The sequence below is a fragment of the Carettochelys insculpta genome, chromosome 1 (genome assembly GCF_033958435.1).
Source record: "Carettochelys insculpta isolate YL-2023 chromosome 1, ASM3395843v1, whole genome shotgun sequence".
Taxonomy (NCBI): domain Eukaryota; kingdom Metazoa; phylum Chordata; order Testudines; family Carettochelyidae; genus Carettochelys; species Carettochelys insculpta.
The window spans coordinates 116474672-116500208 of record NC_134137.1 but is presented as its reverse complement, the minus strand read 5'-3'; the positions used below and the strand labels follow the sequence as shown (position 1 = coordinate 116500208).

Genomic DNA, 25537 nt, shown 5'->3' with positions numbered 1-25537 from the left:
AAAAATACCTGAGAACAAAGTTAAAATGAAGGCAGCAAATAAGTGGGTGGATCAAGTACTTATTCTACCTCATTTTATTGCCAATATTTTCAACCCAAATACTAGGATGGGTGCCTAAGTGCTGAAGAAAAAGATGCTGCTATAACATGGACATCTAATAATCTCCCATTAGTCATGTCTACCATAACAAATTTCAAGGCTGGGGTGAAGCCACAGTACTTAACTGGTGGAAGTCAATAGCTAAATACCTGGAAGCATATATTGCTGCTGTGCTAAACTAATTTTGACAGAAGTAGGCTCTCCTGCAGACATAGCAAGAATATTTTCTTCATTTGAACTAATTCATTCAATTTTGAGGGATCATTTGGCAATTGAAAAAAGCAGGAGACTTGCTTTTCTCTTCTAGTCTCAGAATAAAAATGAGGGAAGGGATGAGATCTTTTAATTTTAAAAGTTTGATGGATAGTCAGGTAACTTAGAAGATTGTCTCATTTTCAAGAGCCTTTGGTAAGTAGGAAATTTAAGCTCCAGGCACTTTCACTTAGGCATATTTAAAAATGTTGTGAGACTGACCTGAAATAATCAATTAGTTCCCTGACTAAAGTTAATCCTTCCATCTGATAAGAGTCATTTAGTTGTAAATGTGAGATACATTTTGGTAAGAAGAGTTTATGTAGCCAGAACATTTGTGGGGGAGATTCTTTAATAAAAACAATTTTGCTATGCTCTTTTATGTGTTTAAATTTCAGTTACCACCTGAATGCCTCTTGACACAGTCATGAACAACAATTTAATTACCTAGTAAATAAACAATAGCATGTACTATTGCTAACTTGATAAAATGTGCAATTAAATAATTCCATGAAAATATTAATTGCTTAAATGAACGATATTGTGTGACCTCCTTGGTTAAAAAAATATCTAGGGTAAAGGGTCCAGTTAGTTTTAAATCAACCATGCTTTAGTGGTTATATCTCCTGTAAGTATACACTTTTTTAAAATGAAAATAACTGAAGTATAAATAGAAAAGTTGATTAAAATACACATTTATAATCCAGCCTTTCCACTTGCAGATTTAAACATGATTACAATCACCTTTATCTAAATCAATCCATCCTGAAACCCTCCCTCTGACATAAGAATTCACCTAGCTCCGTTAACATATACTGGGTCTGCACATGCCCTGTCCTTTTGAAAGGGGCATGTTAATGAGCAGGTTCGAAATATGCTAATGAGGCACTGCAATGAATATGCAGTGCCCCATTAGCATAATGGTGGCCGTGGCGATTCGAAAGAGCGGCGTTTTGAATCGCGCGCCACCCATTGAGATGGGACCTTCCGAAAGGACCCCCCCTCCAGTTTTCAAAAGCCCTTCTTCCGATCACAGATAGGAAGAAGGGCTTTCGAAAACTGCGGGGGGGGTCCTTTCGGAAGTTCCCGTTTCCAAGGGCGGTGCGCAATTTGAAAAGCCGCACTTTCGAATCACTGCAGCTGCCATTATGGTAATGAGGCGCTGCATATTCATTGCAGCGCTTCATTAGCATATTTCAAACCTGCTCATTAACATGCCCCTTTTGCAAGGAAGGGGCACGTGTAGACCCAGCCATAGAGATTAAACCACATAAAGGTGGACCCTGTCTGTAGCTAATCACTGCTTGTGTGCATGCTCATCCCACACAGGAGGAACATCAGTGAAGAAGCAGCAGAATGTCGCATTGCTACACAAAATATACAGATTGTAGAACAAATTTAGGATTCATATAATCCAAAAGACTTTACACTGTATAGCATGGAACTCCTGTGTAGTGGTATGTGATGCAACTCATCACACTGTACTCTGCTCCACAATTATATTCACAAGATGGCAAGAAACCTGGAAACACATATTGGCCGTGTCTACACTAGCCAAAAATTTGAAATGGCCATGCAAATGGCCATTCCGAAGTTTACTAATGAAACGCTGAAATACATATTCAGTGCCTCATGAGCAGATAGGAATAAGGGGACTTCAAAGTAGCCAGGGTCCTTTCGAAAAGGAGCCCTGTCTGGACGAGCTGCATGGCGGCGAGCCACCTCAATTTCGAAGTGCCGCAGCTGCCCGCATGCTAATGAGGCGCTGAATATGTATTTCAGTGCTTCATTAGTAAACTTTGAAATGGCCATTTGCCTGTCCATTTCGAAGTTTTTGGCTAGTGTAGTCGTAGCCATTGTGTATCTATTCTAACCTGTGAATTTATTCTTTTCCATCAGTGAATTACACTGTTGCATGCTGTCTCATAATAGCAAAATACAGGCCTTACTTAAGATCAGAACCTGTACCTCCAATTCTGTGAGTGAACATACTGTTTTCAGTGGAACTATCTGAGGAGAAAGGTACTATTCCATAGGAGTAAGGCCACCACCATCTGACCGTTTATCAGATCTGATTTATTTTATTCTGTCTCTACCACAAAAGGATCAGGGCTTGATCTGACCTTGTACTGTGCTGAGCTGGTGTTTATCTGATCAGCCCTTTTCTGTCACCCATACACATTTCCTCATGTACTACAGTCTCACCCCAGCTAGGAATAGCTCATTAGCTATCAGGGTAAGCACCACCCACACAGTTTGGCAGGCTGAGGCAGGCACGTTGTAGAACTGCGTACCAAAAGCAGAAACTAAAAGCAAGAAGAGGGAAAGAGGACTTGATCTTGCCAGAAAATATTGTCCTTAAGATTGAGTATTATGTGCACTATGGGTTGAGTTCCCCTTTTTCCTCTGTGTTTTTGTTGCACTCAACTCTTCAGCTCCTCTTGCTCTAAATCAGTGGTGTCCAATACAAATTGAATGATTGCCACAGCCCCCTCCACCGCGTCAGGCAGGTACCCTGCATAAACTTCCAGTGACTCACCCAGAGCTTCCGCCACCGCACCAGCCCTCCCGCAGCTGGAACTACTGCTGTGCGAGCTGCCCTGCAGCTGGAGCTGCTGCACAAGCCACTGCTGCTGCATGAACTGCCCCCAGGCTGGAGCCGCCACTGCCGTGTGAGCCACTCACAGCTGAAGCCACCCCCACCACTCGCTTGTCCTGCCAAGTGGTGGGGTGTGCGCGTGGAGAGGGTGGAGGGCGCTCCACGTGTGCAGCTCTAATGAGCTTCATTTCACCACACTGAAGTGTCCAGTTTACCAGGTGGTGACCGGGAAGCATATTGGAGTCCGTGACTCTAAATGACTCCTATCTCACCTCTGGTGCTGCAGGGCTGACTTGCCCATGACCACAGAAATGCAGAAAATCCCTCCAGTGCAACTGGTGGGTCAGGGAGCAAAGCATTCAGGGCAATAAGGAGATATTTTTAGGCCTTTCTGATGCCTGGAGGGCAAAGAAGGCTCCTCTTAAAGCCTGTGTATACTTTTCTGAGGGGTGGGGGACTCTTTTTGTGCACTTCAGTAACACTGGAGGGCAGGTTTATAAAGATGGTTGAAACTGCAGCTTTACTAAGATTTCACTACAGGTGAAAACTGCAAGAGCGCTCGTAGCTTATGCAATCTGTGTATACACAGTATTTTCATGGGACATTGTTCCAGACCTCTACAGAAACAATAAAATGGATTCTGCTCTGCTTGGTATGTGGCAGGAGTAATTCAGCTGCAATTAATGGAGTTAAACTGGTGTTAAAACGGGTGTAACAGACCACTACGGAAGGACCAATGATTCCTGTACCTGAAAGTGAATGGAAGCAGCACATTCAAATGTGTATCAGGTTTCTTTTTGGCTGCCAGTCGCCACTAACTCGCTGTTCCACTCACATCCCTACCATTCAGTCAGACTGGGAATCAGGTGCTAAGCAAGCTTCCTGAGTATTTGCTTTTCTGGTGGGGGTTATCGGGATGTAGAAATCTTCAGGAGGTGGTACAGTACAGAGCAAACATCTGTTTTTTTTTAAGGGGACAGGAAAGAGGAGCCCAGCATCCGTGGTACCGTAGAGGTAAGAATGAGGAGGAGACACTGAGAGGTGGAATGCTATTGGAAAGGGTTGCAGTTATATACATGCATATTGAGACATATATTAGGAACGTACTAACAGTCAAACTGGGAACAAACCAAAGTATATGGGGGTGGGTCAAGGGGTTGGCACAGCAAAATAGAGATATACTGACTTAATCAACAACAGAATAATTGTTCTCTTAAAGCTACATTATTTAAGTAAATTAGTCTATTCCTGTTACAATTTGTTCCTTAAACAGGTACCCTGTGTCTACACGTGCCCCTTCCTTTCAAAAGGGGCATGTTAATGAGTGGGTTCGAAAGATGCTACTGAGGCGCTGCAATGAATATGCAGTGCCTCATTAGCATAATGGCAACCGCAGCAATTCGAAAGTGGGGCTTTTTGAATCATGCGCTGCCTGTGGAGAAGGGACCTTCCAAAAGGACCCCCTAGTTTTCAAAAGCCCTTCTTCCAATCACCAGATAGGAAGACGGGCTTTCGAAAACTGGGGGAGGGTCCTTTCAGAAGGTCCCGTCTCCATGGGTGGCATGCGATTCGAAAAGCCGCACTTTTGAATCGCCACGGCCATCATTATGCTAATGAGGTGCTGCACATGCATTGCAGCACCTCATTAGCATCTTTCAAACCTGCTCATTAGTATGCCCCTTTTGAAAGGAAGGGGCATGTGCAGACCCAGCCGTAGTTCTCTTTTCTGACATTTTTACTTTGCATAAACTAGAGTACAGTGAATTTATTTCTTCAACATGTATTTTTCCCTCAGCTATGACTTTTTATTAATTTAAGAGGTTTAGTCTTTATTTGCTAAAAAGCATTTTAATTTATACAAATTTGTATCAGTATTAGTGGCTGACAATATTTTAACAGGTTTATTCCTATGTCAGGCCTTTAACAAAGCCTCTTACTACCATACATAATTCTCTCTGCATTTGGCATTACATGCTGCCCACAAATTATGAGGTATTTAAGAATCACATTATCTTGGTAGAAAAATAACTTATAACTTAGTTGATGATACAGAATGTGGACAGCTTTATGGGAAATGAGTCAAGAATTTTTCATTCATTTGCCTTAGTAAACTAATCAAACTAAAATGTATCTTTCTAATTTAGACATTCATATGGCACCTGTTACCATGCAAACTTGGTGCTGTGTCCAGTTTGGAAACAGCATGAGTCTTAAAATGCACAAAACTCATGGAAATGATAAGACTGCAGCAAGATAATGAAGTTATTTATTGCATTAATAAATATTTGGTTAACCCTGAGAAATGGAAAAGCCAAGTTCTAGTGGATATGTGGGAACTGGGCCAGGACATCAGTACAGAGATACCAGGGTTGGCACTTAATAACTGTGTACTGGAATTAGTTTTTAGAAGGAGAAAATCCTCTGTAACAGTAATAACTGTAGAACCAGACTGAACGCTAAGTCCATCCACCATATATACATATATATATACAATTTAATAAAACAAGTTCCTTAGTAGAAACAAAGAAAAAAATATAAGGATATAATATTGGCTCCTTCCTCAGACCCATTAGCTTTGCAGAGAAAAACCAACACTTTGAATCGCACTTGGAAAGAGTTTAAAAACTGCATTAGTTTTCTGCGTTCTCTAGTGCAGAAATGAAATATTTGCCCTGTGAGATGCTCCATTAAGTAAGTTCATACATCAAAGTTCATATCAAAGAGAAGAAAAATAACACTAAAATTGTTAAAGTCATGAAGGAAAACACTCAGAAGTTAGGAACTGACAAAGCTGAATTTGCCCATATAAAACTATGCCTAGCTACAGCAATAGAAACTTTCATATGATTACCCTGATTCTGGAAAATATTTAAGCACATGCTTAACATTAACCATATGAGTAGTTTAATTAACCTCACCGGAAGTACTTGACTGCAGAAAGCTATGCATATGTGTGTGCTTTGCTGGAACAAGCTGTCAGTGTACAAGCTAGAAGTTCAGTGAACAAGATATTTAATATTTCTTTTGATCTCCATCATTGCATGTTTGGCCTCATTCCTGATTTACTATCCAAATCTGCAATGATTTTTTTTTAAAAATTTCCTAGTAAGCATGTTATATATACTGATCTCTGCAGTGTGTATGCACCTCCAAATATTGATGAGTATACCATGACAACACCTCTCTAGGTCAGGACATCCTATCACAGCCATTTTAAAGAAGTGGGACTGCTCACTCTGGCTACATCTACACAGCACCCTAGACTCAAAATAAGATATGTAAATTGTGAATCTTATTTTGAGTTTATTTTGAAACATGCTATTTTGGAAATAATACACTATTCTGAGCTGTGTCTACACGTGCACGCTACTTCGAAGTAGCGGCACTAACTTCGAAATAGCGCCCGTCGCGGCTACATGCGTCGGGCGCTATTTCGAAGTTAACTTCGACGTTAGGCGGCGAGATGTCGAAGTCGCTAACCCCATGAGGAGATAGGAATAGCGCCCTACTTCGACGTTCAACGTCGAAGTAGGGACAGTGTAGACGATCCGCGTCCCGCAACGTCGAAATTGCCGGGTCCTCCATGGCGGCCATCAGCTGAGGGGTTGAGAGACGCTCTCTCCAGCCCCTCAGCTCACTGGTGGCCGTGTGGAGCGGCCCCTTAAAGGTCCCCTCCCCCGCCCTGACTCTGCAGGAAGCTGAGGCAACGTGCAAGCTGCAGCCTGCACACGTGGGCAGCCTGCACAGCCATCAGCCACCCAGCCAGCGGCGATGGCGAGCCAGGAGCCCCCCCAGCGCCCCCAGGGGACCCCCCCCAAGGGGAGCCAGGGCAGCCAGCCCAGCCAGAGGGCCACCCAGTCTGGGAAGCGGCAGCGGGGCCCCTCCTGGACGGAGGCCGAGCTGCGGGACCTGCTGGGGCTCTGGAGCGAGGAGGAGGTGCTCCAGGTAATGGGGAGCAAGAGGCGGAACGCGGATGCGTTCGCTCGGCTGGCCGATGGCCTGGCTGCCCGGGGTCACCCTGCCTGCACTCCGGATCATGTGAGGAGTAAGGTGAAGGAGCTGCGGCAGGGTTATGCCCGGGCCCGGGATGCGGCCAGCCGATCTGGGGCCGCCCCCGTCACTTGCCCCTTTTACAGGGAGCTCAGGGACATCCTGGGCCCCCGGCACACCTCCTCCCCTCCGGCCACCCTTGACACCTCGGCTGACGAGCCCCAGCAGGCCCTGCAGCCGGAGTCCGCCCCGGAGGCAAGCCCCGCACCCCGGGGGCCCCGCCCAGAGGCCATCCCCAGGACATCGCAGCAGGAGGAGGAGGAGGAGGAGGAGGGGGGCTCCTCCTCTGCAGAATCCAGCCTGCAGATCCTCCTCCTGCCATCCCGGAGCAGCAGCAGGGCCTCCGACCCCCGGGGATCTCCGGACCGTGGGAGCGGACCCACAGGTAGGTACCCCTCTCTGGTGGACACCCCGGGGCTGGAGGGGCGGGGGTAACAGAGATGTGTCCAGGGCCCCCCACACGCTCACATGGCCATGGCCCCAAGGACACCAGGGCCATGGCCCTCACAGCACTGCAGCCATCAGCCCCTGCCCCTCCCCACCCTGCATGACAATGCCATGCCCCATCCCCGGTCCAGGGGGGAGCGGAACCTCGAGGGGCCCCCGGGCGGAGGGGGTGGGACACCCCGCAGCAGCAGCATGTGATGGAGTGGGGGGGGTGCAAAAGGGAGACTCAGGCTACATATGAGCCACAAGAGCCGAAGAGCTCCCAGGGCCAAAGGAGGATCCTGGCGCTACAGCTGGCAGGTGACACCTCTGCCCTGAACCAACAGGAGGGAGGAGCCGAGCTGGCTTGGAATTGGGGGGGCGAGGGTGGGGGCCACAGGTAGAGGCTACGGGAAGGGAGAGCTGGTAGGCAGCCAGCCTGAGGAGGGGGAAAGCTGCATCCCAGAGGGGCCACCCTTGGGGTCTTCTCCCCACGACGGGTTGGAAGGACTGTCTCTTCCGACAGCTGGTGCTGTCACTCCTGCCAGAAACTGGCCATCTGTGGCCTAAGAAACCTCTCCTGCTCTCAGACCCTGCGGGGTGAAGTGAGAGTCGCTCCCACCAGGGGATGGGGTGGAGGGCAGGGGGACCCCTGAACCCCATCCATCACAGCAGCATCTCCCGGGGACGGGGATGGGGAACCTGCAGCACAGGGCGGGGGGGACAGAGGCCACGGCTCGGGGCCCACACTAACGCCTGTCTCCATTCTTCTTTCCCCCCTCCTCTCCTGTGTCCTGCACCTGCACCTGCACCATCAGAAGGACCGGAAGAGAGCGCCGGCGAGGCCTCAGTTGTCCCGGAGAGCCCTCCGGGACCATCGCTCCAGGGCAGCCCCTCAGCCGAGGAACAACCGGCCCCGCGGAGGGCTAGACAGCGGACCCCGCGCCTACTACCAGCGACGGCGACGGACCCCCAGCTGCTGGCCATCCTCCGCCGGCAGCTGGAGGTATCGGAGCAGCACCTCCAGCTGCAGGAGCGGGCGCTGGCCTGGCGCCAGGAGGCATGGGGGGCCTATATGCAGACATTTAACTGGCTGGTGGACTACCTGGCCCCCCATGCCGCGCCGGCCGAGCCATCGCCCGCCCTGCCCGCTCCTGCAGCCCCACCACCAGCTGCTCCAGCCGTCGCCGGCCCGTCCGCCGTCGCCCCACCACCCACCCGTGAGGGCCAGAGCGCCGAGGGACCCCTGGAGCCACCTGAGACTCGCTGGCACTGATACCTTCCGGTCCAGCCCGCTCCCACCCAGCCGCGGACCAGACTGCAGGTGCAGCAGGGCTCCCGGCCGGGCACGCCCAGTGCGGGGCTATAGGGGCGAGGGGCCCGGGACGTGGCCCCCGCCTTGTTGTATATAGTTGGACCCTCTTTTTTTGGTGCCCCCGTTTGCCCCGTCCCCCCCATGTAAATAGTTCTCCCCTTTCTCCTCCCTGGTTTTCTTTTTATTATGTATGCCACACAGTTGTTTCTTTGGTTTGTTTTATTTGTGTACATATTTCTTTGGTTGAACATTTGTACTTAGTTTTCTGTTTGTGCCTCACATATTTATTTACACCCCAAAAAAAAGGTTCGGCCAGAAAAAAAAAAATTACGTTCACCCACAAGTTTGTGCTGTCATTTGTACAGGACAAGTGGGAGGGGGGGGCATTGGGGTGCTCCATGGTGTGGGCGTTGGGGCAGGAGTGTGGGGGAGGAAGGGGCGGGCAGTAGGGGGCCTGGGCAGAGTTCACCCCGCGGCCTGTTGGTCGAAGTAGGCCCGCAGGGCCTCCCGGACCCGGGTCCCCTCGGTGTCCACCTGGCGACTCGGGGCAGCAGGTGGCTGCACGTGTGCCCTGCCGGCCTCCGCGGCCCAGCCCTGCAGAAAGGTCTCCCCCTTGCTCTCCACGAGGTTGTGCAGGGCGCAGCAGGCACCCACAATCTGGGGGATGTTGTTGGGGCCCGCATCCAGGCGGGTCAGGAGACATCGCCAGCGTCCCTTGAGGCGGCCAAATGAGCGCTCCACCACCTGGCACGCACGGTTCAGGCGCTCGTTGAAGCGCTCCTGGCTAGCGGAGAGGTGGCCCGTGTAGGGGTGCATGAGCCACGGCCGGAGGGGGTATGCCGCATCTGCGATGACGCAGTAGGGCATGGTGGTGTCCCCCAGAGGAATCTCCCGCTGGGGGATGTAGGTCCCCGCCTCCAGCCGGCGGCACAGGCCCGAGTTCCGAAAAACCCGGGCGTCGTGGGTGCTGCCAGGCCAGCCCACGTAAATGTCCTGGAAATGTCCCCGGCTGTCCACCAAGGCCTGCAGGATGACAGAATGGTAGCCCTTCCGATTGAGGTATCGTCCTCCACTGTGATGCGGGGCGCGGATGGAGATGTGAGTCCCATCCAGAGCCCCGAAGCAGTTGGGGAAGCCCAGGGTGGCTAAGGCGGCGACAGTGGCATGTGGGTCCCCCAGCCTCACGAGCCTGTGCAGGAGCATGGCGTTGATTGCACGCACGACCTGCAGAGAAAGCACATGGGACAGCCCCAGTGAGGGGTGAGCAGGGTGTGCGTGGCCCTGCCCTGCCCTGGCCCCCCTGCTCTGCCCTGCCCTGCCCTGCTCTGGCCTGCCCTGGCCCCCCTGCCCTGCCCTGCTCTGCCCTGCCCTGCTCTGGCCCCCCTGCCCTGGCCCCCCTGCTCTGCCCTGCTCTGCCCTGCCCTGCTCTGGCCCCCCTGCCCTGGCCCCCCTGCTCTGCCCTGGCCCCCCTGCCCTGCTCTGGCCCCCCTGCCCTGGCCCCCCTGCTCTGCCCTGGCCCCCCTGCCCTGCCCTGCTCTGGCCCCCCTGCCCTGGCCCCCCTGCTCTGCCCTGGCCCCCCTGCCCTGCTCTGGCCCCCCTGCCCTGCCCTGGCCCCCCTGCTCTGCTCTGGCCCCCCTGCCCTGCCCTGGCCTCCCCCTGTGGGTTCTCTTACCTCCATGAAGACAGCCCCGATGGTGGCCTTTCTGACACCAAACTACTGCCCCACGAATCGGTAGCTGTCTGGAGTGGCCAGCTTCCAGACAGCGATGCCGACCCGTTTCTCCACAGGGAGGGCACGCTGTATGGCAGTGTCCCGGTGCCTGAGTGCGGGGGTGAGCCACTGGCACAGCTCCAGGAATGTCTGCCAGCTCATCCTGAAGTTCCTGAGCCAGTGGTCGTCGTCCCACTCCCCAAGCACCAGCCGCTCCCACCAGTCGGTGCTGGTGGGGTAGCTCCACAGCCGCCGGCATGTGAGGCGGGGGGTGGAGCGGGGTGCTGCAGGGGTAGGGGTTGAGCCCTGCTGCCCTGGGGGCATCTCCTCCCCTGGGGCAAGGAGGTACTCAGCTGCCTCCCACATGGCATGGGCCAGGGCAAGCCCTGCTCCTGCCGGGAGGGCTGGGTGGACCTCTAGCTGCTGCTGCTGCTGCTGCTGCTGCTGCTGGGGGTCCATGACTGCGGCGCCCGGGGTCTGTGTGCCTATATGGCTCCTCAGACCACGTGCTGTGCAGGCTGAGTGTATGTGGGAGGGGCCCTTTAAGGGAGCGGCTAGCTGTTGCCCCGGAAGCGCTAGTCCGCCCGTTGACCCTGTCTGCAGCTGTGCCTGGCATCCCTATTTCGATGTGTGCTACTTTGACGTGTAGATGTTCCCTCGCTGCGCCTATTTTGATGTTGGGCTGAGCAACGTCGAAGTTGAACATCGACGTTGCCGGCCCTGGAGGACGTGTAGATGCTATTCATTGAAATAGGCTATTTCGATGTCGCAACATCGAAATAAGCTACTTCGATGTAGGCTTCACTTGTAGACGTAGCCCTGAAGTATCCATTACTTCTCCTGCAACAAGGAGTACAGGAATGTCAAAATAGCATGCCCATTATTTCAACAAATATTTCTGCACATGGATGGAAAAGCTTAGAGTGAACACTGGTCAGAGAGACACAGATGGCTAGCACACTGCAAATCAAAAACTCATTTTTCTGAATATAGATACAGACACCAATTTGGTATCTAGAACCTTGCAAATATGTAGATATCTGCTTTATATTCCATCCACAGGTTGGGATGCTGATCTCTATGGATCATTTTTGCAGATACTGATTTTTTATCAGTTCTTGGCACCTACAGATGGCAGGCTCATAGGTTACCAGAGCAGCTGAAAAGAAGTTGGAAACCTTGTGAGATCATCATGGAATGATAGGATTGAGAAACTTGCATCATGTGGCACCAAACCTGCTCCCAAGATGCACTGCCAGCCCTTCCCAAAACATTTTGCAGCCAGCTGCACAATGGGTTAGCTACTTGCAGTGTACTGATCTCTGTGTTTATGTAACAGCTGCTACTGTGTGTATATCCTGCCAACACAAGGATCACAGTGTGGACATGCAGCAGAGATTTAGTTACAATGGTGGCTGTACATCAATATAAGTTAATTTAACTTTGTAGTGTAGTCATAGACTTAGTGTAATTTGGAGATATGATAATTTTTCTATTGCGCTATTTATACATGTGAATACCTCCCTTTTCGCATATCAACTCTTTCCTTTGCTGCAAGCATTGTAACTGTGGTGTGCGAAAAAATATTCATAATGAAACCAAAGGAGGCAAAATAAGAGCCCCTATTCAGGCTTTCTGGAAAACACATCCCTTGGTTGCATTCACCCAGCCACTATATTTATTTAATTTTTGGTGGGGGTGGGGATAAACAAGAGCAAGAGAGAATCTGGGAGACAACTAAGAAAAAGACACTCACAGAGGATAAATGCCAGATTCTGAGGTTGTTCCCACCTAAGAAGAAATGCATCTTTAACGGGCTCTTTAAGTGTGCTCACAAGAGTTACAGAGCTAGAACCCAGCCTGTGGTACCATCTCTTGACATCACTCCAGTTGCACAAAGAGGTGAACCTGTGAAAAGGGCCACTTCTTCCCATCTCACATCCTGATATAAGGGACATATCAGGAAAAACAGAGTGCCCTCAGCGGAGGAGCTTTCTGTCTGGGTCATAATTATAAGGTTCTAACCAGCCAATAATAATTAAGAATAGGTCGAAGTTAGCTCTGAAATACGCCAGAGTCAGACTGGATCCTAGTGCCACAGAGATCGGGTGGGGAAGCACAAAGATGGCAGACAGCCAATTCTGGCCCTCATTCACAGCCTATGAGAAGCACAGTTCTGGTGAACTGGAAGATTGGGGCCATACTAATGCAAGTACTGGACCAAAATCAAATAATTATAGTTATTTGTTGGATCTGTCCAAGGTGCTAGGGATTTTCATTCCAGAGAAATGGAATAGTCTCAGGTTTCTACTTCTATTCAATTTCTCAGTTTGCCCTCTGTAAGATTTTATTCTCTTTAATGTACATTGCTACTCAACGAGCCCACGCCTATACATTCTCAACAAACACCTTTGCTGTGAGACCTCCTAGCTCTCAAATATTTTCTTCTTTCAATAAGAAGGGTATTTGGGTAGATTCTGGTGCTTCTTGAAATCTTTTTGTCTACTTCCAAAGAAATACTCTCACTTCCATATTCACTCAGATTTAGCTTTGCATATATAATACAGAGATAAGGTAAATTCATCTTTGTCACATTTATAGTATGCATTTGAGGTGTCATTACAATGACTATTTCAACATTTTTGATGTGCTCTGTCTGTTCTGCTGGCTTGACATTGATCTGATGAAAAAATGTACATTAAGGTTACATTTTGAGAGAAGAACAATTATTTTATGTTGACAAACAAAAGTTGCTGTAATATTAGCACTAATGAGAAACGAGAAACATCAATTCAAGTTTCTAAATCTGGGACACTATATTACATAATGGACCAAAATCAGTGTTGGTATAACTTTGCATTGCCTCGTTTTCTTGAACAGAGCAATGCCAATTCACATGAATTTCTCTCATAATAATTACTTGTTGGAAAAACCATACCAAGAGAGAAGACACAGAGAGGTAGGTGTGTTAGTCTGTATCTTTACAAAACAAAAAATGCAGTCAAGGAGCACTTTAAAGGCTAACAAAATAATGAATAAAAAAATATCCCAAGAGATTTATCATTAGTTCTCATCAAGCTGGAAGGGCATATCTGCCCTGGGTCTGGTACTGTTCAATATCTTCATAAATGATTTGGATAATGGCAGACAGAGCACTCTTATAAACATGTTTGTAAAACAATATGAAGCTAGTAGGGGTTGCAAGCAGTTTATTGGACAGGATTAGAATTCAAAATGAACTTGACAAACTGAATGAATGTTTAGAAATAAATAGGGTGAAGTTCAAAAAGGAACAAAATGGAAAGTACTACACTGATGAAGGAGAATTCAATTGTGCAAATTAAAAATTAAAAATGACTCCTTAAAAAAGGGTATAACAGGAAAGAACCTGGGGATTACAGTGGATTACAAACTAATAAGAGTCAACAATGAAATACTGTTGCAAAAAAAGAAAAAAAATGTTCTCGGGTGTATTAGTAGGAGTGCTGTAAGCAAAACACAAAATATTATTCTTCTACTTTACTCAGCAGTGATAAGGCCTTAACCAGACTATTGTGTCCACTTCTGGACACCACAAGTTAGGAAAGATATGGACAAATTGGAGAAAGGCCAGAGGAGACCAATAAAAGTGACTGAGTAACAGTCAATAGTTGCAATTGGACTGAGAGGTTCCTACAGCCAAAAGAGCTATTAGGCATTGGGTTTCTAAAAAAACCATGACTAGTGCAGAAAGATTCAAAAAGAACCTGGGTTTTTGTTTAGTTTGGAAAGGAGAAGACGGGGTGTGGCACAATGACACATGAGGAAAAGCTTTCTAACTCTCAGAGGCCGTTTCTATATAGGCCACTTCCTTCGGAAGTGGCATGCTAATACACAGAGTGAAAGATGCCAATAAGGTGCGGATGCAAATTCTCTGTGCCTCATTAGCATAACATCACATGATTTGGAGTCAGGAAGACCGTTCTTCTGGACTCCAAAATGCCGTGTAGAAGAGCGGCCCCAGGGTGGCTTCTGGAACGAAGTCCTTCTTCTGGAGGCCGCTTCTTCCTGAAAATTTTTGGGAAGAAGGGGCCTCCAGAAGGAGGACTTCCTTCTGGAAGCCCCCCCGGGGCTGTGCTTCTACACAGCGTTTTGGAGTCCGGAAGACCAGTCTTCGGGCCTCCAAATCACATGACATTATGCTAATGAGGTGTGGGGAATTTGCATCCGCACCTCATTAGCATCTTTCACTCCGTGTATTAGCATGCCACTTCCAAAGGAAGTGGCCTGTATAGAAAAGGCCAGAATAATTAAGTACTACATTCGTTACAGTGGTTATGGAATCTCTGTCACTGGCAGGTTTTGGGAACATGTTAGACATACATTTCTCAAGGGTAGTCTAGATAATGCAGGTACTGGACTAGCTGAACTGTCAAGGCCTTTTCCAATCTTATATACCTGTACCTATGATTTCTGCGATTTCTGTGCTGGTTGTTCTATAGATGTGCATTTCTCTTTTTTACTCTGGGAGCAAAGTTCATGCTTTTTGAAAATTTGTTTGCAGAGTCTGTGTGTTACCTGCCTAGGCTGTCATTTAGTGTCATGGAAGGGAGGAATAAACCATCGATTTTACAACCTCATTGGGACTTTCAACTCATGCAGCAGCTGCGGGAGCGGGTGAAGGGTACTGTACTAGTTTCAATTGGACTGAGGGGTTTCTACTACCAAACAAGCTAACAGACATTGGGTGAGAACATGGAGTCTGTGAGTAGAGGCCCAGGACCTCTACCAGACACAGAACCTAAACTTTTCCCAGGCCAAGCAAATCAAAACAAGTTGGACTCAAAGTCTGGGTCCAGTACAACAGCATGGAAAAGGTCCATAAAGAGGTGCTCACCAAGGGTTATATTAGGCTACAAAACTGCCACAAAAAATTGTACCTGGAGCAGGGAGATTCATTTTGTTAGTTTCTAGTTCAACCTGCAAATGTCATTTTAGAAAACAATTTGAGAAAGCTGTGATGTGGCCATAAAAAAACTTAAAATAGGAAGATGGTGAGATATGCCTATCTCACAGAGCTGGCATGGAACCTGAGAGGTCATTGAGTCCACTCCCAAGCCCTCACTGCAGGAACTATCACCACCCCGGCAGATTTTTTTAAAAATCTATTTGCCCCACGTACCTAAATGCTGCCCTCAAGGGCCGAGATCACAACACTGGGTTTTTAGCAGGCCAGTGCTCAAACCATTGAGCTATCCCTCCCCACAAATGATGAGGAAACAAAAAGTGTGGCTAACTACTTCGGACAGGTTCTTGAACATTTTCACTATTTTAAAAATGTCTGTGTCAAATGGTTTTTACAGGTTTGCATTGAACATCAAGAAATGGGAATGACCTAGAACAGGGGTGTGCACAATCAGGGCTGTGAAATTTTGTAAGGTGAGGTGCAGTGTGCTAGGGCTGCCCCTCGCGCGCAGCACAGCCTCTGTTGCCTTCCCCTGGCCGCTCTGCTCCTATTATGTTGATTTCTGCAGGGAGCTGATTTTGGCTTCTTTCCTGCCCCTCGGAGGCCGTCGCTCACTCCAAATGTCTCTCCGGGGAGGAAGGTGTGGCCTTGCTGCAGGACAGCAGCTTGATTAATGAGTCATTGGCCCTGCTGCAGGGAAGGGAGGGATGGCTGCATGTTCAGGGGAACCTGGGCCAAGCTTCCCACTGTGCACACAGCCTGCCCTTGCCTTACAAAAGGACTACAAGCAGCTGCCAGCAGTAGAGGCTGAGGGATATTGTGGCTCGAGAAGCAGGCAGGTTTCACATGCTATGATGACTAGACAGCTCGGCTCCCAGGTCAGACTGGATAAGCAATGCCAGCTACTTGCTCCCTGCTCAACCAGGGAGGGCCCTTATGAAAAGTAAGTCCCCCTTCAGCAGTGCTCTGAGATCTCCCAAGCACTGGCTCTGGGCTCTACCAGGGGCTTTGCTTTACAAATCCTAATTCTATTTTATAAGTTGTGTTCAGACTCAGTTCCTTGAGGCACCCTGGGCTGGGTTTGTTTGGAAGCTTCTGAGAGTCTGAGGCTGCATCTACACTTACCTGGAAGGTTGATGACTGCTTCGCAATTTTTGGTACACCAATTGTATACCAGAAATCAACTTTGCAGCCATTGACTTCTGTACCTGTCTTTACAGCAGTAGGTTGATGGGAGCGCTCCTCCCATCGACCTTCCTTAATACCATGCCACTCATAAGAAGTTCTGGGGTTGACATTCACCCTGGAACATGCTCCAAAAGATCAAATGTAAGTGCACAATTTTCCACGGCAAGTGTAGACCCATCCTGATAGTAACTGAGAGGAACATGTTTTGTTTAAAGTTTCATTGCTGCTGAGAATCCCTTACAGTAAGAAGCAGTGCAAGTTACAAAACCAGCACAGTTACTATCAACCTCTTTCTCTTTACTGCCAGGGTCAGAGAAATGATCCCGGGGTCCAATCAATTAAGAAAAAGGAGAATTACATTTTTTTTTTTTTTTTTGCTGGGCTCTCTTCCTTGAATGGACTAAAAATAAAAGCCAAGCTTTTCAACAGAGAAAATGGCATTCGGAAAGCTAATTTATCCACTGTCTCCTCCCTTGTCCCTGGACTTCTGCTGCCACCATTGCTGAGGGAGCGCAGTGTGTCACTTCCAGGGGACCATTGCTCGCTTCCAGGGTTTTTGGCTGGGAGGGGAATGGGAGGGGAGGAGAGAGGAAAGGGGCTGCTAAATTGCAGGGACAAAAAGTGGGGTCTGATGTAAGAAGTTTGTTCACCCCAACCTAGCATATAATAAAATTCAGCCAGCTTCAATTTCATTAATTGATACAGAGAAATTAGGACCTAGGAGTAATGCTAATACAACTGGGCTCTTTTAGGGCCTCAACGCTTTTCGTCACTGATTCTACATTAGCAGTTGTTAGATATCATGCATGTTGTGCAGTTGCATAGGACATCAGCCAGCATCAGGTCTGTTACTCAGTTCCCAGTGGAAAGTCTGGCTGGACATCTTCTCTGTGTAGATTGTATGGTACATTGTGAATGTTAACATATAAACTAGAAAGTACAATAGCTTGGAAGGGCTATGCGAGCAGAGTCTCTCTCTCTCTCTCTCTCTCTTTTTTTCTTTTACTTCTGGTGCTATTTTCTCTTTTTTTAACCCATCAGAAAAATACATGTATGCAAAGATCATGGGTTTCTCTTGTGTATGATATTTTTGCTTACAATTCAGATACTTTGATATCTGTGTGACACTTATTGTGTATCCAAAGTACAGGCATAAAAAGGGAGGTTAGGATATCCCAGTCTAACCCCCTATGTGGAAATTATTGAGAGGTTAAAGCAGAAGATGTGGATAATTTTTCAAAGATTTTAAATAAATTGTGAATATTTTTGTTTCACTAGCTATGTCTACACTGGGATGCTACATCGACATAGCTTATTTCGATGTAGCGAAATCGAAATAAGCTATTTCGACGAATAGCATCTACACATCCTCCAGGGCTGGTGCCGTCAACATTCATTGTCGATGTTGGACAGCACTACATCGAAATAGGCGCTGCAGGGGAGCGTCTACACACAAAAGCGGCCCAAATCGAAATAAGGGTGCCAAGAACAGCTGCAGACAGAGTCACAGGGCGGACAAGCACTTCCGGGGCAACAGCTAGCTGCTCCATTAAAGGGCCCCTCCCAGACACACTCAGCCTGCACAGCACGCGGTCTGCAGAGCCACAGGCACAGACACCTGTGAAGCACCATGGACCCCCAGCAGCAGCAGCAGCAGCCAGAGGCCCACACACCCGCCCCTGGAGGACCAGTGGTTGCCCTGCTCAGTACCATGCAGGAGGCAGCTGACCATCTTTTATTTGAGGAAGATGAGCTGCCCCCAGGGGATGAGGAAGCAGCCCCAGACCTTGCTGCCCTCCCAGCCCCCCCCCACCGCACACGCCGCCGGCTGTGGAGATACCCCATGAGCACGGACTGGTGGGAGTGGCTGGTGCTCAGCAAGTGGGACAATGACCGCTGGCTCCGGAATTTCCAGATGAGCTGGCAGACATTCCTGGAGCTCTGCCAGTGGCTCACCCCTGCCTTACAGCACCAGGACACCCCCATGAGACGTGCCCTCACTGTAGAGAAACGGGTCGGCATCGCTGTCTGGAAGTTGGCCACTCCAGACAGCTACCAATCTGTAGGGCAGCAGTTTGGCGTGGGCAAGACCACCGTCGGGGCTGTCCTCATGGAGGTAAGAGGACCCAGGGTGGAGAGCCCGGGGGGGGGGGAGCCTGGGGGAAACCCTGGGGGGAAGAGGGTGGCGCCTGGGGGAAGGCCAGACACACCCTGCACACCCCTCACCAGTGCTCTCTCATGTCCTTCCCCTGCAGGTCATCCGCGCCATCAATGCCCTGCTCCTCCACAGGGTCGTGTGGCTTGGGGACCCGGATGCTGCCATTGCGGGGTTTGCCAGCCTGGGCTTCCCAAATTGCTTTGGGACTCTGGATGGGACCCATATCCCCATCCATGCCCCAGAGCACAGTGGAGGACGCTTCCTCAATAGGAAGGGATACCATTCCGTGGTCCTCCAGGCCTTGGTGGACAGCTGGGGCCTCCTCTTGGACATTTATATCAGCTGGCCTGGCAGCACCCACGACGCCCAGGTGTTCAGAAATTTGGGCCTGTGCTGCCGGCTGGAGGTGGGGACCTACATCCCCCAGCAGGAGATCCCTGTCGGGGACACCACCATGCCCCTCTGCCTCGTAGCAGACGCGGCATACTCCCTCCGGCCCTGGCTCGTGCACCCTTACACGGGCCATGTCACAGCCAGCCAGGAGCGGTTCAACACGCGCTTGAACCATGCATGCCAGGTGGTCGAGCGCACTTTTGGCCACCTCAAAGGGCGCTGGAGGTGCCTCCTCACCCGCCTGGATGCAGGCCTCAGCAACATCCCCCAGGTTGTGGGCGCGTGCAGCACACTCCACAACCTGGTGGTGAGCAAGGGAGAGGCCTTCTTCCTGGGCTGGGCTGTGGAGGTTGGCAGGGCCGACGTCCAGCCACCCACTGCCCCCAGTCACCAGGTCGACCCTGAGGGGATCCGGGTCCGGGAGGCCCTGTGGGCCCATTTTGACCAGGCTACGGGGTGAACGCTGGCAGGGCCAGCTGCGGGTGAGCCACCCACTGCACCCCCCACATCCTCCACAACACTCCCTGCCCCACGCCCACACCACAGAGAATCCAAGAGCACCCCCCCACACACTTCTGTGCAATAAATGGAATTTTTTTTCAACAAAACCGTGCAACCTGTATTAATTATTAACAGAAGGGGGGAACTATGTACATGGGGGGGCAGGTACAAAACAGGGGTAGAACAAAAACTATTTACATAGATGGGGGGAATATGTCCAAAGGAGGGGGCCGGAGGGGGCCATGGGGGGAAACGTCCTCAGCCACGCACCCCCTATTGTCCTGCGCCTGGTGTTGGGGGCTGCGACCCACATCTTGGCCGGAGGCCTGGTCGAGGCTGCGTGGGGGCCGGGAGAACCGGCAGATAGGCCGGGTGGAGTCCAGAGGCCCATGGTCCCCCTCAGTGGCAGGCCCCAGGACAGCTGATGGTGGAGGGATGGCAGGCAGAGCGGCAGGCGGAGCGGTGGGCGGAGCGGCAGGGGGGGCCAAGTGCCGCGCGATGTCCTGGAAGGTGCGCATGAAGGCACCCCAAGCCTCCTGGCGCCAGGCACCGCTCACTCCTGGAGATGGAGCCGCCGCTCCTCCACCTGCAGGCGCCGCTCAAACACCTCCAGCTGACGCCGGAGGGCGGCAAGCAGCTGGGGGTCTGTGGACGCCCACAGATGGCTCCGCCACTGTCAGGCTCGTCTCATCCTGGGGCTGGTCCATGCTCCGCTGAGGGGCTGGCCTGGTGGGATGGCCCCGGTGGGCTCTCCAGGACCCTGATACCGCGCCGGTGCTCTCCGGGCCCTCCGATGGTGCAGCTGAGGAACAGAGGGGGGAAGAAGAGTGGAGACAGCCATTAGTCTGGGCCCTGACCCGTGGCCCTTGTCCCCCCCACCCCTCTGCTGCTGGTTCCCCATTTCCATCCCCTGGAGATGCTGCTGCTGATGATGATGATGGGTGTCCAACCCCCTCCAGGGGACCCTGGGTTCTGCTCCCCCCATCGCCAGGGATGGGGCATGGCGCTGTCCTGCTGGGGGGCAGGGGCTGATGGATTCTTCTGAGGGACATGCCACTGCTGTCCTAGGGGCCATGGTCATCTAGGTGTGTGGAGGGCCCTGGTCATGTCTCTTGTCCCCTCCCCTTAACCCTGGGGGTGTGCACCAGGGGGGTACATACCTGATGGTCCGCTCCCACAGCTGGGGGACACCCATCGGGCAGACGCCCTGCTGGAGCTGCAGGAGGGGAGGTCTATCAGCAGGCCCCCGTCACTGGAGGACTCCTCCTCCGGTGTCCCAGGGGTGGGCTCCTGGGGGGGTCCCTGAAGTGCAGGGCTGGCCTCCAGGGCGGACTCTGTCTCCGGGGCCTGCTGGGGCTTGTCGCCCAATGTGTCAAGGGTGGCCGGGGGGGAGGAGGTGTACCGGGGGCCCAGGATGGCTCTGAGCTTCCTGTAAAGGGGCAAGCGGCAGAGGCAGCCCCAGATTGGCTGGCCGTGTCCCGGGCCCAGGCGTAACCCTGCCGCAGCTCCTTTACCTTACTCTTGACGTGGTCAGGAGTGCAGGCTGGGTGACCCTGGGCAGTCAGGCCCTCGGCCAGCCGAGCAAACGCATCCGCTTTCCACCTCTTGCTCCCCATTACCTGGAGCACCTCCTCCTCGCCCCAGAGCCCCAGCAGGTCCCGGATCTCGGCCTCCATCCAGGAGGGGCCCCGCTGCCTCTTCCCCCGCTGGCTGGCAGGCTGGGAGCCCTGGGTCCCCGTGGGGGGGTGCCCTGTGGGTGCTTGGGGGCTGGCCGGATGCCATGGAGTGCAGGGTGGTGGGTTGGGGCTGCTGAGGGACATGCAGGCTGGGGACGTGGCTGTGCTGCTGCCTGCACGAGTTCTCAGCTTCCTGCACAGGAAATAAGGGGGCAGGGAGATTTAAGGGGCTGCTGCACGTGGAGACCATAGAGCGCAGGGGCTGGAGAGAGCGTCTCTCAATCCCTCAGCTGATGGCCACCGTGGAGGACCCCGCTATTTCGATGTTGCGGGAGGCAGATGGTCTACACGTGACCTACTTCGATGTTCACCGTCAAAGTAGGGCACTATTCCCACCTCCTGATGACGATAGCGACTTCGATGTCTCGCTGCCTTACGTCGATATCAACTTCGAAATAGCGCTCAGCAGGTGTAGACACGGCGGGCGCTATTTCGAAGTTGGCACAGCTACTTCGAAATAGCCAGCTAGTGTAGACGCGGCTACTGCATGCTGCTTGATCAGCTTTAGAAACTGAGCCAACACTGCAGGCAACATCAGCAAAACTGCTGTAGCAAGAGTTGGCAAGTCCAACAGTAATCATATTTATCATTTGACAATTATATGTGTGCTGTTTTCAAAGCATTTAACGTGTATGACCTCATCAATTCACATTTTATTCCATGTTCATTGACAGTGGCACTATTTCTACTTAACCAGAACTTTCAGATTTCTAGTTAGGTCAGTGATCTTCGGTGGCTGACTAGTTTATAAATTGTTAACTTTTATTTCTATATGACAGAAGCTGAAGTGATTAAGCTAAAAAAAGTAATAGTATTACAGGTAATGGTTTAAGTATCATTGCTCGGGAAACAATGTTCTTGTGCAGAGCATCTTTTCTGCAACAATTTCTTTTCTTCAGGTGTCCCACTCCTCAAAAAACATAAAATCAGTTAAATAATCTACAAAATAACTCATCACATACACTGTAGACTAGTTACAGTTGAGCAAAAAAGAAAAAAACCCAGCAAATTAATCTAAACACAGCACAGAAAATTGAACAGTACCTTCTCACTAATATGACATTCATTTGTGCTGTTACACCATTACTTTTCCACGAACACCACTACTTCAGGCAATCATCCAAATTACTAACCCTCAGAAAAGCATTCACTTTTAAAACTTGCCATTTAATACAAATTTATCCTGGCATAACCCCCAGGTCCCAGAGATGAAATAAATTTAAAAACAACCCCCCTAAAATGGGTCTAGCAGTAGTATCACATACTGTCAAGTAGATATATTGGTGCATAAGCTTTTGTAGGCTAGGACCAGTTTCACCAGATGCATGGGAGCAGAAATTCCAGAGGCAGATATAAACATACAGGCATGTGAAAAGAAGGGAGTTCCAACAAACAGGAAGACGAGAGTTAATGGAGGTCAGTTCAGTCAGGGAGGATGTGGCCCACTTCTAGCAGCTGATATGGAGGTGTGAACACCAAGAGAGGAGAAACTGCTTCTGTAGTTGGCCAGCCACGCCCAGTTCCTGTTCAATCCTTTATTGATAGTGTCAAATTTGCATATGAATTGTAGTTCTTCAGTTTCTCTTTGGCGTCTGTTTTTGAATTATTTTTGTTGCAGGACGGCTACTTTTAAATCTGCTACTGCATGGTCCAGGGAGATTGACGTGTTCTCCTACAGGTTTTTGTATCTTACCATTCCTGATATCTGATTTGTGTTAATTTATTCTTTTAGGCCATGTCTACACTATCCCAAAACTTCGAAATGGCCATGCAAATGGCCATTTCGAAGTTTACTAATGAAGCACTGAAATACATATTCAGCAGCTCATTAGAATGTCAGCAGCCACGGCACTTCGAAATTGAGGCAGCTCACTGCCATGCAGCTCATCCAGACAGGGATCCTTTTCGAAAGGACCCCGGCAACTTCGAAATCCCCTTATTCCTATCTGCTGTTAGGAATAAGGGGATTTCAAAGTTGCCGGGGTCCTTTCGAAAAAGAGCCCCATCTGGATGAGCTGCACGGCAGCGAGCCGCGTCAATTTCGAAGTGCCGCAGCTGCTGGCATTCTAATGAGCTGCTGAATATGTATTTCAGTGCTTCATTAGTAAACTTCAAAATGGCCTTTTGCATGGCCATTTCGAAGTTTTGGGCTAGTGTAGATGTAGCCTTATTTATTTATTTATTATTTATGTTTGCAGGTGCAAACTAACATGGCTACCCCACTGATACTATCAAGTAGGGAATCTGCCCTCAATTACCTCTTTTATAAAGTGATTTGTGATCAGCTACAACTGTCCTCCGATCCTTGGACTGGCAAAGCTGGGAACCCAGGAAAGACAGCAGTTTCATCCTTAGAAGAAGGAGACTCCCTCACTTTGGTGACAACTGCAGCTGAACACAAAACTACTTTCATTATAACTCAGCCAACTGAAGAATAACTGCAAGCCCACTTGAAAGTGAAGGTAAGAGATGAATTAACCTCTCATCTCTTGGGGGGTCTGAGAATGACAGATCTTCTTGAGTCTGAAGGATCCAGTTAAAATGTTTGCATCTTGGCCTGTCTGCCAGTCTTGTTACTGTAACTTTGTAGGTTGGTAGCCAACAAGCCTCCAGCATTTCTATCTGTTTAACTTCTAGTGCATGGGGAACAACAAACATTTGTGATCTGACATATGTGCTTTTAAAACCATTGTAGATGAAGCTGAGGCCTGCTGCAGACAGAAGCTTAAACACCATCACAACATTCTGATCCAAGGGCACTGAAGTAAAAAATAATCTTCCCTAGAATAATGAGTATGCTCTGGAGTGGTTTTAAGGTCTAACACCCACCCAGACTGCAACCAAAATCCTTCGCTGCTGCTGAGAGGGGCCAAAATCAGAGCCAGAATAAATAAATAAATAAATAGCAAAATAGCCAGAATAAAGACTCCTGTAGAAATGGAGAAGTAAGTATTTTCCCATGGACACTGAGGATGATACAACGGTGATTTGGTATAAATACAAATGATGAGAAATCCACAGGTCACATTTTAGCAAAGTAAATGAGCCCCACCCCCCGGGTCTCATCTAAGCAGTTTACATTCCTGCTGCAATTTCCAAAAATTAAAATCTCTATACGTTAGCTTGTCGCAAAGCAATCAAAAAGGAGTAAACACGAGCCTGTGATATGTAATCCACACACTCAACTGAGAGTAAGGACTCCCTCCCATCAGTCCCCTCCACCCTGCATGGCAGGCTGGTAGCACTGAAGCTAGCAGGCATCACCAACCCGCAAGAGAGTAGCGCTGAGCAGTTTATCACCTGCTGGGTGAGTTTGCAGGTATCAAGCTAATGATTGCTATAATCAAAATAATAATTTCAAAATTATTCTTATAAATGCACTCCCTTCTTTGAGCAAGAAATAAAATGCTTAAATATATGAAAAGCTGCCAGATTTCTTTTCTATATTTCTTTTGACCAGACAACCTTCAGTTTAACCTTACGATATTTCTAAAAGAAGAGTGTGAATATGTAAAATAAAATAACCTCCAGAAATATACAAAAGCAGTGAAAAAAGAAAAGAAGGAAGAAAAGTGATGAGTTGGCTCCAAAACTGTAGTATATTTCCTTTTCCTTCCCCTTTGCCACACCTTTTAAAACATTTCCTTTTTGTCCATGCCATCAGCAATGAAATGTGGATCCATAAGGCAGAAATATTTATAACTCCTCATCAGACTAAGCAACAAAGGAAACCAGAACTTGAGATATGAGTCCTAGATCTCACAAGAGCCCCAAAACCAAACTAGAAAATGATGATTAAAATGATGTGGCTGTAAAGCAATTTAAAGCAAAAATTACATGAACAAAGAGGAGTCCTGTAGCACCTTAAAGGTTAACAGATTTAGTTGAACATAAGCTTTTGTGGGTAACCCACTTCATCTATCCGCCTCTGCCAATGTGGGATTTATGCCCAAATAAATCTGTCAGTCTTTAAGGTGCCACAGAACTGCTGGTTGTTTTTGCATATCAAACTAACATGACTGTCCCTCTAATAATTACATGAAGATACTATACTAATATTTTATGTTACGTATCTGTGCCTCTGGAGTTCTATAATTTATAGATTTGACCAACCAAAAATGTCTATAAATAATATATATGTACTATATATATAATATATAATAT

General features: G+C 49.3%; 1 protein-coding gene across 1 annotated transcript in view; it reads right to left on the bottom strand.

Annotated features, from left to right (window-relative positions):
* Window positions 1-25537, bottom strand: part of MYO16 (myosin XVI) — a 622320-nt gene that overhangs the window by 112727 nt on the left and 484056 nt on the right. The window lies entirely within an intron of this gene.